Source organism: Pleurodeles waltl, chromosome 3_1, assembly GCF_031143425.1.
Source record: "Pleurodeles waltl isolate 20211129_DDA chromosome 3_1, aPleWal1.hap1.20221129, whole genome shotgun sequence".
Classification (NCBI taxonomy): Eukaryota; Metazoa; Chordata; class Amphibia; order Caudata; family Salamandridae; genus Pleurodeles; species Pleurodeles waltl.
In genome coordinates, this window is record NC_090440.1 from 535,272,181 (window position 1) to 535,288,688 (window position 16,508).

Consider the following 16,508-nt stretch of genomic DNA (forward strand, 5'->3'; position numbering starts at 1 on the left):
ATTACCACCTCTCCACAGATTCCCTCTCTATCACCTTCCAATAGTGTCCCCCGTGGCTCCATAGCCCCGCTCTGTCAATGGTATTTCATTTGTTTATAGTGCTGCTCATACCAGTGTAGGGTGTCAGAGCAATTTACATAACATACACATTACACAAAGAAATCGTACATGTGTAAATCATGAACATGTTACATAAAACAAACAGGATTACAGGTGTAGGAGTCGCAGGTCCCATACTGGGGGGAGGGGCCGTATATTTTCAGAGTGTTTAGTCTGGAGAAGCACAATCTCAGCGTTCAGAAAGTAACACAGTAGTTGGGGTAGACTTTACCATAAGAATTTATTTCTACCCAAACAAACCATTTTTAGCAACATTGCTATAATGAAAGACAGGAAGAAAAAAACGTTCTAACCTTGCAGTTTGCATGCAGCTCTTTCTTGACACTTCGTAGCTCACTGCGCTACATTAGGATTGTAACTTAAGAACTGTAAGTAACAAAGGGATCTTTCTGACAAAAGCAGCATTCCACTGAGCTAGCCACATAAAATATAAATATGTGATCTGCATGCTGCGCATGTTCTGCAGCAGGCATATTAACCCTCTATGCTACTTTCTAATCAAACAGCCAGTAGACAAAACCGAGATCTCTCTCCAGCAGGTACATTAATCATCAGGTTTATTCTGACATTTTTATTGTAGCCTGAAAATTGATGGACACAAAACGAACTCTGCAACAGGTGCTTTTAAGCACATACAATATTTAAAAACACAGCGCCTAGACCTCGGCGCCCGGTGCGTTGGCACCGTTCGAACCAATCCAACATGTCATTGATAGCTGGCTTTCTAAAGGTTCACAAATATTAAAAATACACTGAGGGCAGTGTGATGCCATTTGAATATTTGCGGCATTACACTCAGATCGATTTTTTTCGGTTTCCCTGCAAATTTAGCGTTTTCCCGAAGGAATTTGAAAACATCAGGCGTTCACATATTTACCATACCATTTTGATAGGCTGTCGCGATGGGTAAACTCTGCAGATACATGCAGAAAGATGGCTGCCCGCGGATGCGTTTATCCCAGTCGAGACTTGTGGTTTCAGGGCCCCTCTGACCCCACACATATTTCACAAGGGACCCGACCAACTAGATGAGCCAGTGTCCAAAAGTGAACCCGGCGACCTGCTACCCAATCCATCACTGACTGCAGAGTACCAACTCACCATTGGCGCATGCTCTGGAAGCCTTTCAAAAACATAAATAAATAAATAAATAGCGTTCACGTTGTAGACTTGAATCACGTTGTCTCACAGTGACTAATTTTCCTTATCGTCCAAAACTGGGCCACATAGTTCGATTCAGCCAGTGAGGACGTGTTAAGGGCATTGTGGTCTGAGCCCCATAGAGGTTAGGACAGAAGCTAGAAACCAGAAACCACTTCACAATATTTTCACTCCTCTTGTGACCGGAATGGCGAGGGAGCTCATGTTTGTGGCTTTTTTCCATGCCTTGTGTTGCAGCCAAACTCTTCTTGCCCTCCTGCTGCTCTCTGGGAACTCAAGAAGCCTCATTAAATTCTCACAAGAAACAACATCTCACAGCAGCCCTTTTGGGCGTTGAGGCAATGGGGTGGGGGGGGGGAAGGGGAGCACTTGTCAGGTTGTACACCTGCCTCTGAATCGCGCTGTCCTGCCCTTCGGTGCTGTTGTGTTTGGTCCTTATTCAGTCCTCTACCTCTGCACCTGTGCTCCGTAGGAGGGCTCAGGTATCTCCCCGATAAATAGTTCATTGAAACGCATGTAACTAAAGCCCCCTGCTACTTGCGGTAACACTAGAACAAGCTCACACATGAATTAAGGATGGAGTTTGCAACAGGGCTGGTCATTGTGTCAGGCAATGACAAAGAGGTGCACAGGATCCCCACATCACAGGCTGAATTAATTACAGGAGCTCCTCTGGTCTCTCAACAATACCGTTCTTGGTATCCCATTTGGCTGTCCGTGGGTACACCATCTACGAACTCAACAGGTCTTTGGTGGTATCTCCACCAATATATCAACAGGTCTTTGGTGGTGTCTTCATTGACATCCTAGCAGGTCTTTGGTGGTATCTACACTGACATATCAACAGGCCATTGGTGGTGTCTCCACAGACATCCTAACATGTCTTTGGCGGTATCTCCACTGACATATCAACAGGCCTTTGGCAGTAACTTTATTGACATTTCAACAGGTCTTCGGTAGTGTCTCTACTGACATCCCAATAGGTCTTTAGAAGTATCTCCACTTTTGTCCCAACATGTCTTTGTGGTGCCTTGTAGGAAGTTGGCTCTGTATATACTATTTCAAAGTAAGAAATAGTGTGCACAAGAGTCCAAGGGTTCCCCTTAGAGGTAAGATAGTGGCAAAAAGAGATAATTCTAATGCTCTATTTTGTGGTAGTGTGGTCGAGCAGTAGGCTTATCAGAGGGTAGTGTTAAGCATTTGTTGTACACACACAGGCAATAAACGAGGAACACACACTCAAAGACTTACTCCAGGCCAATAGGTTTTTATATAGAAAAATACCTTTTCTTCGTTTATTTTAAGAACCACAGGTTCAAGATTTACAAGTAATACTTCAAATGAAAGGTATTTCACTCAGGTATTCTAGGAACTTTCAATAATCACAATAGCATGTACAGTTTTGACAAAAATGGCAATAAGCTATTTTAAAAGGGGACACTGCAAAAATCAACAGTTCCTGGGGGAGGTAAGTAAATGTTAAGTTCACAGGTAAGTAAAACACTTACACGGTTCAAAGTTGGGTCCAAGGTAGCCCACCGTTGGGGGTTCAAGGCAACCCCAAAGTTACCACACCAGCAGCTCAGGACTGGTCAGGTGCAGAGGTCAAAGAGGTGCCCAAAACACATAGGCTTCAATGGAAAACAGGGGTGCCCCGGTTCCAGTCTGCCAGCAGGTAAGTACCCGCGTCCTCGGAGGGCAGACCAGGCGGGTTTTGTAGGGCACCGGGGGGGGACACAAGCAGGCACAGAAAGTACACCCTCAGCGGCACAGGGGCGTCTGGGTGCAGAGTGCAAACAGGCGTTGGGTTTTGAATTGGAATCAATGGGGAGACCCGGGGCTCTCTTCAACGATGCAGGCAGGCACAGGGGGGCTCCTTGGGATAGCCACCACCTGGGATAGGCAGAGGGTCGCCTGGGGGTCGCTCCTGCACGGGAGTTTGGTTCCTTCAGGTCCTGGGGGCTGCGGGTGCAGTGTTGGTTCCAGGCGTCGGGTCCCTTGTTACAGGCATTCGCGGTCAGGGGGAGCCTCTGGATTTCCTCTGCAGGCGTCGCTGTGGGGGCTCAGGGAGGTCGTCTCTGGTTACTCACGGGCTCGCAGTCGCCAAGGAGTCCTCCATGAGGTGTTTGTTTTCCGCAGGTCGAGCGGGGGGTGTCGGGTGCAGAGTGGAAAGTCTCACGCTTCCGGCGGGAAACGTGGAGTCTTTAAAGTTGCTTCTTTGTTGCAGAAAGTTGCAGATGGTTGAACAGAGCCGCTGTTCACGGGAGCTTCTTGGTCCTTTGGGTGCAGGGCAGTCCTCTGAAGCTTCAGAGGTCGCTGGTCCCTGTTGGATGCGTCGCTGTTGCAGTTTTTGTCGAAGTAGGGAGACAGGCCGGTGGGGCTGGGGACAAATCAGTCGTCATCTCCGTCTTCACTGCAGGGCTTCAGGTCAGCAGTCCTTCTTCTTCTTTAGGTTGCAGGAATCTAGTTTCCTAGGTTCTGGGGGCCCCTACTACTGAATTTAGGGGGGGGTGTTTAGGTTTGGGGGGACAGTAGCCAATGGCTACTGTCCTTGCGGGTGGCTACACCATCTTTGTGCCTCCTCCCTGTGGGGAGGGGGGCACATCTCTAATCCTATTGGGGGAATCCTCCTTCTACAAGATGGAGGATTTCTAAAAGTAAGAGTGTCCTCAGCTCAGGACACCTTAGGGGCTGTCCTGACTGGGGGGTGACTCCTCCTTGTTTTTCTCATTATCTCCTCCAGCCTTGCTGCCAAAAGTGGGGGCAGTGGCCAGAGGGGCGGGCATCTCCACTAGCTGGGATGCCCTGTGGCGCTGTAACAAAGGGGGTGAGCCTTTGAAGCTCACTGCCAGGTGTTACAGTTCCTGCAGGGGGAGGTGAGAAGCACCTCCACCCAGTACAGGCTTTGTTCCTGGCCACAGAGTGACAAAGGCACTCTCGCCATGTGGCCAGCAACATGTCTGGTGTGTGGCAGGCTGGCAAAAACTAGTCAGCCTACACTGGAAGTCGGGTATGTTTTCAGGGGGCATCTCTAAGATGCCCTCTGGGTGTATTTTACAATAAATTGCACACTGGCATCATGGTACATTTATTAGGCTGAGAAGTTTGATACTAAACTTCCCAGTTTTCAGTGTAGCCATTATGGTGCTGTGGAGTTTGTGTCTGGCACACTCACAGACCATATACTCTTATGGCTACCCTGCACTTACAATGTCTAAGATTTGGCTTAGACACTGTATGGACATAGTGCTCATGCACTTATTCCCTCACCTGTGGTATAGTGCACCCTGCCTTAGCGCTGTAAGGCTTTCTAGAGGGGTGACTTACCTATGCCACAGGCAGTGTGAGGTTGGCATGGCACTCTGAGGGGAGTGCCATGTCGACTTAGTCATTTTCTCCCCACCAGCACACACAAGCTGTGAAGCAATGTGCATGTGCTGAGTGAGGGGTCCCCAGGGTGGCATAAGACATGCTGCAGCCCTTAGAGACCTTCCCTGGCATCAGCGCCCTTGGTACCAGGGGTACCAGTTACAAGGGACTTACCTGAGTGCCAGGGTTGTGCCAATTGTGGAGACAAAGGTACAGCTTAGGGAAAGAACACTGGTGCTGGGTTTTGAGTTCTACCTCAGCCCTTGCTGAGGACTCCAGGTAATTTCCAAGCAAACAGTCTACTGCGATAGCAGAGGAGACTACCACCTGTTTCAGGCCAGTGACCCCTCCCCATTCTAAAGTTACCATAGCCATGGGGTGTACTTTAGTCTGATTGTCAGCATTGGTGACTGGATAAGTTTGTCCAGTCAGGTATTGTCCTGGGGACACTGGCACCTGTATCCCTCAGGGCTTCTACACTAGTCCCACTAATAAAGAGTTGCTGCCTGCATTTTTGCATATTAGGGGGCCAGGCAGCTAGTGTGGCTAAGTCCACCCCACCCTCAGAGACTAATGTAGCTTCAATGTGGACCCTGATTTGCTCTGGGCACACTGTTGATCCCACCTGGAGACTGGCTATTCCAGTGCTAACTGGAGTAGTAGTAGAAGTGGAACCTTTCTTGGGACAGGCCTTGTCTCCAGTTTGGTGTCCCTGCTGATTACAGCTACGACACCAGGCCTTTTTGGGATCACAGTTTTTACTCTTGTACCCAAATGAGGATAGTGAATAGGCTTTGGTCCCTCCCTCCTGAGCAGGTTTTTGGGGCCCTGTAGAAGAGACTCTACTTTTTCCCTTGGGTGTCTCAACACTCTTCCCCTGGGGAGTCTTTGTGACCCCTTTCTTTTGGTCACCCCCTGTGGAAGTCTTGGTCAACCTAGTCTTGACCCAATGGTCTGCCTTCTTTCCCAATTCTTGGGGAGAAATTGGACCTAGGTCTACCAGATGCTGATGCTGTTTATCATTGAAACAATTACTTAAAAGGTGTTCTTTCATAAACAGATTGTACAGCCCTTCATAATCATTTACACCACTGCCATTAATCCAACCATCCAGTGTTTTGACTGAAAAGTCAACAAAATCAACCCAGGTCTGGCTCGAGGATTTTTGAGCCCCCCTGAACCTAATCCTGTACTCCTCAGTTGAGAATCCAAAGCCCTCAATCAGAGTAGCCTTCATGAGGTCATAGGATTCTGCATCTTTTCCAGAGAGTGTGAGGAGTCTATCCCTACACTTTCCAGTGAACATTTCCCAAAGGAGAGCTCCCCAGTGAGACCTGTTTACTTTTCTGGTTGCACAAGCCCTCTCAAAAGCTGTGAACCATTTGGTGATATCATCACCATCTTCATATTTTGTTACAATCCCTTTGGGGATTTTAGCATGTCAGTAGTTTCTCTGACCCTATTTAAGTTGCTGCCACCATTGATGGGAGCTACGCCCATCTCTTGTCTTTCCCTTTCTAAGGCTAGGAGCTGTTTCTCCAAAGCCAATCTTTTGGCCATCCTGGCTAACAGGAGGTCATCCTAATTGAGGCTGCCCTCAATGCTTCCAGAGTTGCTGGACTCCCCTGTGGGAGAAGCAGCATCTCTGACTATCACTTGTGGAGTCAGGGTTGGAGAAACCCTGGTCTCCCTAACTAGGACAGGAGGTGGGAAATTATCCTCCAGGTCACTAGCTTCCGCTTCTGTAAGGTTGTCTTCTAGAAAACTCTGCCAAAAGCTCCTAGAGCGGTACTTTGGTAGGGTTTGATCCAGTTTTTGTCTTTTTAATTTTACAGAGAGTCCTTAACTCTGACATCCTAAGATGCAGGTAAGGGGTGAGGTTGAGCTCCACCACCATCTCATCTGTACTAGACATTATTTCTCTAAAAGTTGGGATAGTTTTTAAGAATCTAAAACTATCTCTAGAACTTAATCCAAACTTTTACAAAACTTTTAAACTCTAAAAGAAATGCTATCAGGGACTAACACAAGGCCCCAGCACGACTGTTTTTGAATAAATGAGGAACACACACTCAAAGACTTACTCCAGGCCAATAGGTTTTTATATAGAAAAATATATTTTCTTAGTGTATTTTAAGAACCAAAGGTTCAAGATTTACAAGTAATACCTCAAATGAAAGGTATTTCACTCAGGTATTCTAGGAACTTTGAATAATCACAATCAGGCACAGAAAGTACACCCTCAGCGGCACAGGGGCGGCTGGGTGCAGAGTGCAAACATGCGTCGGGGTTTGTATTGGAATCAATGGGGAGACCCGGGGGTTTCTTCAACGATGCAGGCAGGCACAGGGGGGGGGGCTCCTCGGGGTAGCCACCACCTGGGCTAGGCAGAGGGTCGCCTGGGGGTCGCTCCTGCACTGGAGTTCGGTTCCTTCAGGTCCTGGGGGCTGCGGGTGCAGTGTTGGTTCCAGGCGTCGGGTCCCTTGTTACAGGCAGTCACGGTCAGGGGGAGCCTCTGGATTTCCTCTGCAGGCGTCGCTGTGGTGGCTCAGGAGGGTCGGCTCTGGTTACTCACGGGCTCGTAGTTGCCGGTAGTCCTCCCTGAGGTGTTTGTTTTTCGCAGGTCGAGCCGGGGGCGTCGGGTGCAGAGTGGAAAGTCTCACGCTTCCAGCGGGAAACGTGAAGTCTTTAAAGTTGCTTCTTTGTTGCAGAACGTTGCAGATGGTGGAACAGAGCCGCTGTTCACAGGAGCTTCTTGGTACTTTGGGTGCAGGGCAGTCCTCTGATGCTTCAAAGGTCGCTGGTCCCTGTTGGATGCGTTGCTGTTGCAGTTTTCGTCAAAGTAAGGAGACAGGCCAGTGGGGCTGGGGCCAAATCAGTCGTCGTCTCCGTCTTCACTGCAGGGCTTCAGGTCAGCAGTCCTTCTTCTTCTTTAGGTTGCAGTAATCTAGTTTCCTAGGTTCTGGGGGGCCCTAAATACTGAATTTAGGGGTGTGTTTAGGTCTGGGAGGGCAGTAGCCAATGGCTACTGTCCTTGAGGGTGGCTGCACCCTCTTTGTGCCTCCTCCCTGTGGGGAGGGGGGCACATCCCTAATCCTATTGAGAGAATCCTCCTTGTACAAGATGGAGGATTTCTAAAAGTAAGAGTCACCTCAGCTCAGGACAACTTAGGGGCTGTCCTGACTGAGGGGTGACTCCTCCTTGTTTTTCTCATTATCTCCTCCAGCCTTGCCGCCAAAAGTGGGGGCAGTGGCCAGAGGGGCGGGCATCTCCACTAGCTGGGATGCCCTGTGGCGCTGTAACAAAGGGGGTGAGCCTTTGAGGCTCACCGCCAGGTGTTACAGTTCCTGCATGGGGAGGTGAGAAGCACCTCCACCCAGTACAGGCTTTGTTCCTGGCCACAGAGTGACAAAGGCACTCTCCCCAAGTGGCCAGCAACATTTCTGGTGTGTGGCAGGCTGGCAAAAACTAGTCAGCCTACACTGGAAGTCGGGTATGTTTTCAGGGGGCATCTCTAAGATGCCCTCTGGGTGTATTTTACAATAAATTGCACACTGGCATCAGTGTGCATTTATTGTGCTGAGACGTTTGATACCAAACTTCCCAGTTTTCAGTGTAGCCATTATGGTGCTGTGGAGTTTGTGTTTGACAGGCTCACAGACCATATACTCTTATGGCTACCCTGCACTTACAATGTCTAAGGTTTGGCTTAGACACTGTAGGGGCATAGTGCTCATGTACTTATGCCCTCACCTGTGGTATAGTGCACCCTGCCCTAGGGCTGTAAGGCCTGCTAGAGGGGTGACTTACCTATGCCACAGGCAGTGTGAGGTTGGCATGGCAATCTGAGGTGAGTGCCATGTCGACTTAGTCATTTTCTCCCCACCAGCACACACAAGCTGTGAAGCAGTGTGCATGTGCTGAGTTGAGGTGTCCCCAGGCTGGCAAAAGACATGCTGCAGCCCTTAGAGACCTTCCCTGGCATCAGGGCCCTTGGTACCAGGGGTACCAGTTACAAGGGACTTACCTGAGTGCCAGGGTTGTGCCAATTGTGGAGACAAAGGTGCAGTTTAGGGAAAGAACACTGGTGCTGGGGGCTGGTTAGCAGGGTCCCAGCACACTTTCAAATCATAACTTAGCATCAGCAAAGGGAAAAAGTCAGGGGGTAACCATGCCAAGGAGGCATTTCCTTACATGCCTCCACTAATGTCTCAGCATGCTCTCTGCGCCATCTCCACTGACAACCCAATGAGCCCAAAGGCCAGATAGTCACTGTGGCCATATATGGTTAGATGCCAATTTGGGAAGCCGTTGAAGATTGGTAAGCTCCCACAAACATTAAAAATGTTCAGATAAAAGTGGCAGTGCCTAGTCAGCGTGATGGTATGTTTGTTCAATAGTACACATGAAACAGGAAACACACACAAAGGTATAAGTGGGTCATGCAACACTTCAATGAACATAATATGTCTACTGAATGTATATTACCTGTGATGTACTGTTCTGATGCAGGGCTAGGTTTACAAATGTAATAATAAAGGCATTATGGCACACCGATCCTTAACATAATTATTGGTAATGAATAATGGGTAGATTACTATTCAAATCACTAGTATCTGTGGTATTCTCAGCGCATGTTCCCAAACATTCTGGAATGGTGAGCTCGTGCAGAAAATACAGAAGTAGTTAGATGGTTGGTCGTCAGAAGATGAGTGCAGTGGAAGCAGCTTGGATGAGGATCCTGTTTGAAGCCATACTGAAATAAACTCATGTTTATATAGAGCTCCTTACTGTGTCCGGCTTCATTTGTGTACCCTGTGAACCAATCCAAGACTGGCAACGAGCAGGAACTGTACAGGAGCCTTAATCCAGCAGCTGTGTGTTTTGAGACTAAGCGTTGCGGAATTTAGTTGCTGTAGGATTTACTATTGGGACTGCTGGCTTTTATGTTGGGAGCGTTGTGCATGTTGGCAAATACGACCGCAGCACAAAACATTTCAGAAAATGTAGGCATGTGCGCGCATGTGTGAGATCTGTTGTGGTGATGTCAGGAGTGCTGTCTAGCAACATTGATTATAAACAACATTGAGAATAGGCTACTTCCTTTTATTACTTGAGGGTACATTGTCGGCCATATTGGATTTCTCATCATACTTGAATTGGCAGTATATAGCATTTTGCACATCATAATTGGAATATCAGTATTCTATGGTGCACACTCTGTATCTATGCTACTTTAAAGGAGTATTCAGGTACCTTGCAGTGCTGTGATATTTACTGCACTTGTACAGCATCTACTTCATTTGTTTTCTTCTCAACCCATATGCAATGGTGAATGTTAGGGTATTTTTTTTGTTTTGTAAAATGTCAAGTATTGTTCCACCACCAGATTTTTGCCATCTCGAGGAGACCCACCAATGGATTGGAAAATATGGGAAGGAATATTTCTAGCATATGTAGAAGTACTGGAAGGGGATACATGTGAACAGAAAGGAAAATATAATTATTGAAACATTGCCTTACGGCTTTTAACTTAAACTAATATAAGAAGGTACCACCTCTGGTGACATTGATGGATATCAGTATGCGCCTAAGCAATGGAATATACATTATGAAAGAAAAAGCAATGTGGGCGAGGTATACGTTTTATTCAAGAAGACAAGGTTAAAGTGAGTCTATTGAAGAGTATGTATCTGCATTGAGAGCCTTAACAACTACATGTGTCTTTGAACATATAAACTATGAGCAAGTTCTGTGATACCAGATTTTGATGAAAACTAATAGTAAAGAAATACAAGAAAGGTTATGGGTATCTGCAAATATGTTATTAAATGCTCCAAGAGAAATTACTAAAGGGGTGGCACATTCTGAGAGGATCATACACAAAATAAGAAATTATTTAAAATCCAGGGAAATGTAGGTAATAGAAAACATAAAGACAGTAAAGTTACAAAGAACACTTGTATATGGGAAGGGAGAAAGAAAAATAATCCTTTAGAATTTTACACGTGTGGAAGTCAAACGCATTTGAGAAATTCTAGAAATTGTCCTGAATTCGACAACATTTGTTCCAAATGTAAAAAAGAGGTTATTTCAGCAGAGTGTGCAGGTGTTCTTCTGATCATAGAAAAATCAATTTAGTAGTTAATGAAGAAAAAATGAATTTTCAGCAGAGTTAGGACATGATCCTAATCTGAATATGAGTGTTCACAACAAAAGTATAAACCATAAGAACAGGAGTTTCCCCTCCTGCACTATTACTATTGATGGAAAACCTATTGTAGTGTATGTCAACTCTTGTGCATGGTATACCTTTTAAGCATGGACGTGGTACAGGGAATTTGGGAGACAGAATTTTGCAATCACCTGATGTATCACCAGGAGGTTACACTGGACATAAAATACAATTGGTAGGTTACTTTTGGGCAGATTTAGAGTTCTCTGTGAGGTGCACTTGAGGCAAAGCCTATGTGGCAGAGCATGGACAATCATTGTTGGGCTGACCACACCAGGAAAAATGGGAATCAGGTTGGATCGTGGGGCTGATCCTCCTGTCTATGTAGTAAATTGTGCAGCAACTGAGGATGCTATGGTTGAGAATGATGATAAGAATTCTTCTGTTGAGTTTGTGAAAAAAGTTAAACTTACTTTCAGTACAGTATTTAGTGATAAGCTTGGTAAGTATCAGGCATTCAAACATCGCATAATTTTGAAAGAAAATGCTGTGCCAGTTAAGCATTGTGTAAGGAATGTTTCTCTCAGATACAGAAGTAAACCTAAGGATTTGTTGAGTGAATTGTTCAGGCAGAAAATGATAGAACCAGTAGTGTCTTCCTCTTGGGTGCCACCAGTTGTTATATTAAATAAGGCCTAAGCTGATTTTAGAATATGCATTGACTTGAGAAGTTTAAAGATTTGGGTAGACTCTCATCCCTTACCCAACGTGCATAAGATGGTATCTGCATTGTCTGGTGCAACAATATTCACTACTTTAGATTTTAAAAATGCATATCATCAGGAGGTATTGGATGATCACTCCAAATATCTGACAACATTTATTACACTGGAAGGAATGTTTTGCTACTGTAGAATGCAAATGCTTTTTGGATTGGCCTTTGCGACTTCAGTCTTTCCAAGGCTAATGAAAGATACATTGAAAGGTATTTCAGAGTAATCATGTTTCAACATGACATATTGGTCTTTGGGAAAAATGTGGCAGATCATGATAATAATCTGAAAAAGGTTTTACAAGCTCTTCAAGAAAAAGGTTTGCCCCTGAAGTTGTCAAAATGTACATTTCTGAAGCATAAATGGTTCACACTATTTCAGACTTAGGCACAAGACCAAAGAAATGTAATGTTTTAGCTAATATGAATGTTCCTAAACCTCTCTCTCAAGAACAATTATTGGCTTTTTTAGGATTGACTGAATTGTATTCTACATTTATATAGAATTATGCTACTAAGGTGAAATCTTTGAGGACAGTCCTCAAGACAAATGCAAAATGTATTTGGGAAAGTTCACAAGATGTAGCATTTGAGTCCCTGAAGAAAGAAATTGTTATTACTCCATGTTGGAACCCTTTGAAGTTGGGAAAGAATGTATTGTAGGAGTGGATGCCAGCAATTGTGGTTTGGGAGTAGCGTTGATGGAACAAGATAGGAAAAAGAATGGATTGTGTCATATGGTTCCAGAATGTTAAGAAAGTCAGAGGCATTATTCAATCATTGAGAAAGAGTTATTAGCTTGTGTGTGGGGTGGTGAACATCACAGGATGTTTCTGTGGAAAACCAGGTTTGTAATAAGAACAGATCACAAGCTGTTAATTATTATGTGTTATTATCAGGAGGGGGTGATCTATGACTGTGAGATGGCAAGACCTGCTTCTAAACTACAAGCATTTCAATATAAAATTGAGTATGTTCCAGGCTAGAACAATGTGCATACCGACTGCATGTCCAGATTACCTGTCATAGACAAGTCTGAGGATATTGAACATAAGACTGAGTGTGAAGTGGCATAAACATTTGCTGATGTCAGTGAATTGGAGAAAAATGGTGGGTGTTGGTTTGTGTGCTATATCAGAGGAAGAATGGTTAAATGAAACTAAAAATGATGAAGTGTTGTTGAAAATACAGCAATTTATACTTGAAGGTTGGCCAGCAGAGAACAATGTTACAGGAGAGTTCAAATGTTTCTATAAAGTATGTGAAGAACTAGTTGGAGAGAATGGTCTAATTCTTAAAAGGAATACAATCATACCTCCTTTTAGTTTAAGTTCTATATTGATTTGATGTGCCCACAAGTCGCATTTTGCTATAACTAATACTAGAAGAAGGTTGCAAGAGCAATATTAGTGGCCAGGTATCGATCTGATGGTGGATAAAAGGGTGAGATCTTGTGTTTTGTGTTTTGTGTTCCAATAGTCGCAAGTCAGCCAATACAATAGTGACAGAGTCTATACCTTTGGAATTGCCTGAGCGGCCATGGCAAAAATTGGGGATAGATATAATTGGTCCTTCCTCTGGTGTTTATAAACAAGACTGCTATGGTACTGTGGTAGTGGATTAATTTTCCAAATGGCCAGAGGTCCAGATGGTTGGTAAAGTTACTTCTGAGGTAATTGTGGAATTTCTGGAGGAGTTATTTTGTAGAGAAGGCATCCCCAAAATTATTGTGTCTGATAATGGTCCCCAATTTATTAGCAAACTAATTGAACAGTTTTTTTCCACATGTGGTATACAGCATAAAAGAGTATCAGAGTTTCAACCAGAAGCTAATGGACAAGTGGAAAGAAATAATAGAGTAATTAAAGAAGATATCCAATTGGTTAATAAAGGAGGACTCAATTGGAGGAAAGCTTTACAAGCCACGTTGCTGACATACAGAACCACGCCCAATCTTGTATCATTACTGTCTCCATTTCAATTACTTAGGGGACGGAAAGCTGGTTCCAAGGTATTACCATGGCGGTTAAAAAATGAATGCAACAATGATACAGAAGTGGATTTCAGGAGGATAAAGAAAGCTGTGGAAGTGTACAAGTAGTGATTGAAAAGAATGATAGATGAGAAAAGTGGAGCACCCAGTAAACAGTCGGTGGGAATTGGTGACTGGTAAGGTTAAAATGAGGTGTTGATGCAGGAAAGGTAACCTCTAAATGGTCTGATCTTGTGAAAGTGGTTGAATAGTTCAAGAATGCTGTGAGAGTGCAGGATAGGGTGGTATGGAATTTATCAAGGGTATCTTTGTGTGGTAATTGGATCCAGCAAGAAGAAGTGATGGACAATGAGTCTTACTATAAAGAAAACGGAGATGACAACATGTGTTCTTGGATGTCCAAGAAATATAACGTCTACTAATGAAGTTGATTCCAATTCAGGAGTCAGTGGATCCAATCAAACTGATAGTTATCGGGGAGTGAGGAGAAGTTTTCATTCTTGTTGTATGTCTTAAAATTCAAAGATTATATGTTACGATAATGAATTTAACAATTGTGGAGCTACTTAATATTATGATTTATTTATAAAAACTTAAGACATACATGGAATATAATGATATTTATTGTATTTTTCTTTCTACTCGTATTTAAGGCAGTTTTATGTTACTTATGGAGAAGTGGAGAAGTGTGGAACAATGGTTAGAGCAGCAGACCGGGTTCAATTCCCGCCTTGGCGGGTCTTGGACTCAATTCCCTTGGACCAGATAATTCTGCCTCAGTGCCTAATCTAATTAATGGGTCCCACTCTGTAACTCTGGGCAATAGCTTCCTTAATCTCCACAACGGCCCTGACAGCACTTGGATGCCTGGCTTCACCCTGGGGGTTGCCCAGGAGTGGGTGCCTCACAGGGAAAAGCCAGGAGGGGTTCCACAGTGGTATGTGTACAGCGCCTAAAGAGCCTAACGGGTGAGTGGTGTGCTATACAAGTGCGAAGTTTGCGTTTATTTATGTGTATTTTGTTATAAAGTTAATTATAGTCCAAATTTGTTAATACGTTTATTCATTGTTATGTAATGAGAAACAAAAGATATAGGGGAGCTGTTTGGTATTCTCAGCATGTGCTCCCAAACATTCTGGAATGGTGAGCTTGTGCAGAATATACAGGTGACTTGGACGGTTGATCAAGAGAAGATGGGTGGAGTGGAAACAGCTTGGATGAGGTTCCTATTTAAAGCCATACTGAAATATACTCACATTAAGTGGAGCTCCTAACTGTGTCTGGCATCATTTGTGTATTGTGTGGTCCAATCCAACAGTATCCATTTTATCATCCCCAAATAAATGTATGTTTTTAGACATGTGGGGATGAAAACATATGCCTGAGGTTACATGCTGATCTTTAGAGTGGGCATATTACACTAAACACCCATACCAGGATTTGATATTTGTCCTGTATAATGTACATAGATTGATGCATAAAACACAAATTCACTGAGGTCTCTTACTATGAATCAACTCTGTGACAATCAAGTTTCACCCAGTACTTTGTAGCAGGTACATCAACACTTTGCAATATCTTTTGAATATTGAAAACTGTGACCTGCAGGTTACACATACATCTGCATTACAAACGACATTAGAGGGCATGGCTTACACCAGGAAGATCTTTAATGCCTGGGCTTAATATGTAGAAATGCACAGGCAAAGAAAAGAAATGATGATTTGATTCACACACTGTCAAAGGGCACAAACCAATGTAGCAAAACAAAATAGCAGAACATCATGTGTTTTATACAGTGGTGGAAAAATGTCCACAGATAATTACAATTCTCATGAAACTTACAGCTCAAGATCCTTTTAATGAAAAGACCAATTGTGGTATGATTTGTTAGTATTTAAATTTAGTAAAAATTATTCATTAGTACAGTATACAACCAATATCCACAATGTTCAATAATATATCCATGTCTGCAAGATACATTGTTAAAGAGGCTAAAATAGTATTAAAACAACAAATCCAAACCAATATTTTGCTAGTTGTGTTATTATTTTGGTGAAGCAGAGTTCTATAAGAGGATTTAGCAATGACAGGATGCTAACCCACATGCATTACTTATTCATGGAACATTTATGCATAACTTTGTGTCTTCTTATGGGTACTTCATAGCACTTGAAGATTAGAAAAATAAAAGATACCTTATGAGGTTGTCAGAGTCTGATCAGTGAGGCTGGATGTTTTCTGGCGTTCTTCAACCAGGGCTTCATTGCTGCAGGAGCTCAACTATAGACAAGACTGAATAGTTCTGTTTTCAACTGAACTGAACTAAACTGAACTGCAAGAAATTTAGTTTTGCTTTCAGTTTGGGAGCCAGGGTGTTCCAAAGCTTAGGACCCTGGACTCCCAGGGGTCTGTCTCTGTGTAAAGTTGTTTGAAGAATTATTGACTGATATAGTGTGGAGTAGAGGAGCCTATGTTTCTAACTAGTGAGTTGTGGTGTGCTAGGGAGTGATGGTATTTTGGGAGCTTTGCAGTAGGTTTTGAGGTCAGTGCAGAGGGACTTGATCCTTGCCTCTATCCAGAGGCAATTACACACTCTTGAGTGCACATTTGATGTAAAGACATTTGAATATATTCAGGCATTTTCTTCCTTAGTGATTTAGCAGCCCTTGGAGTCTGGTGTATGTATTTATGTGGTATTTCTATAGTTTGAGCCCAGCCAAAAGGCAGTGGAGCGCAGCATAGGGTTAAATGAAAGCATACAAGTCAGCAAGAGATAGGAAAGGTAACTGGATTCTGGGAGCAGAGGTGTACTGTTACTGCATTCTGCTGTAGTGTTCCTTAAAGAGGTGCATATTCAACTAGTTCCTAAATTGGAGTAGTGTTGAGGTGGTCCTGATGGATATAGGAATATTGTT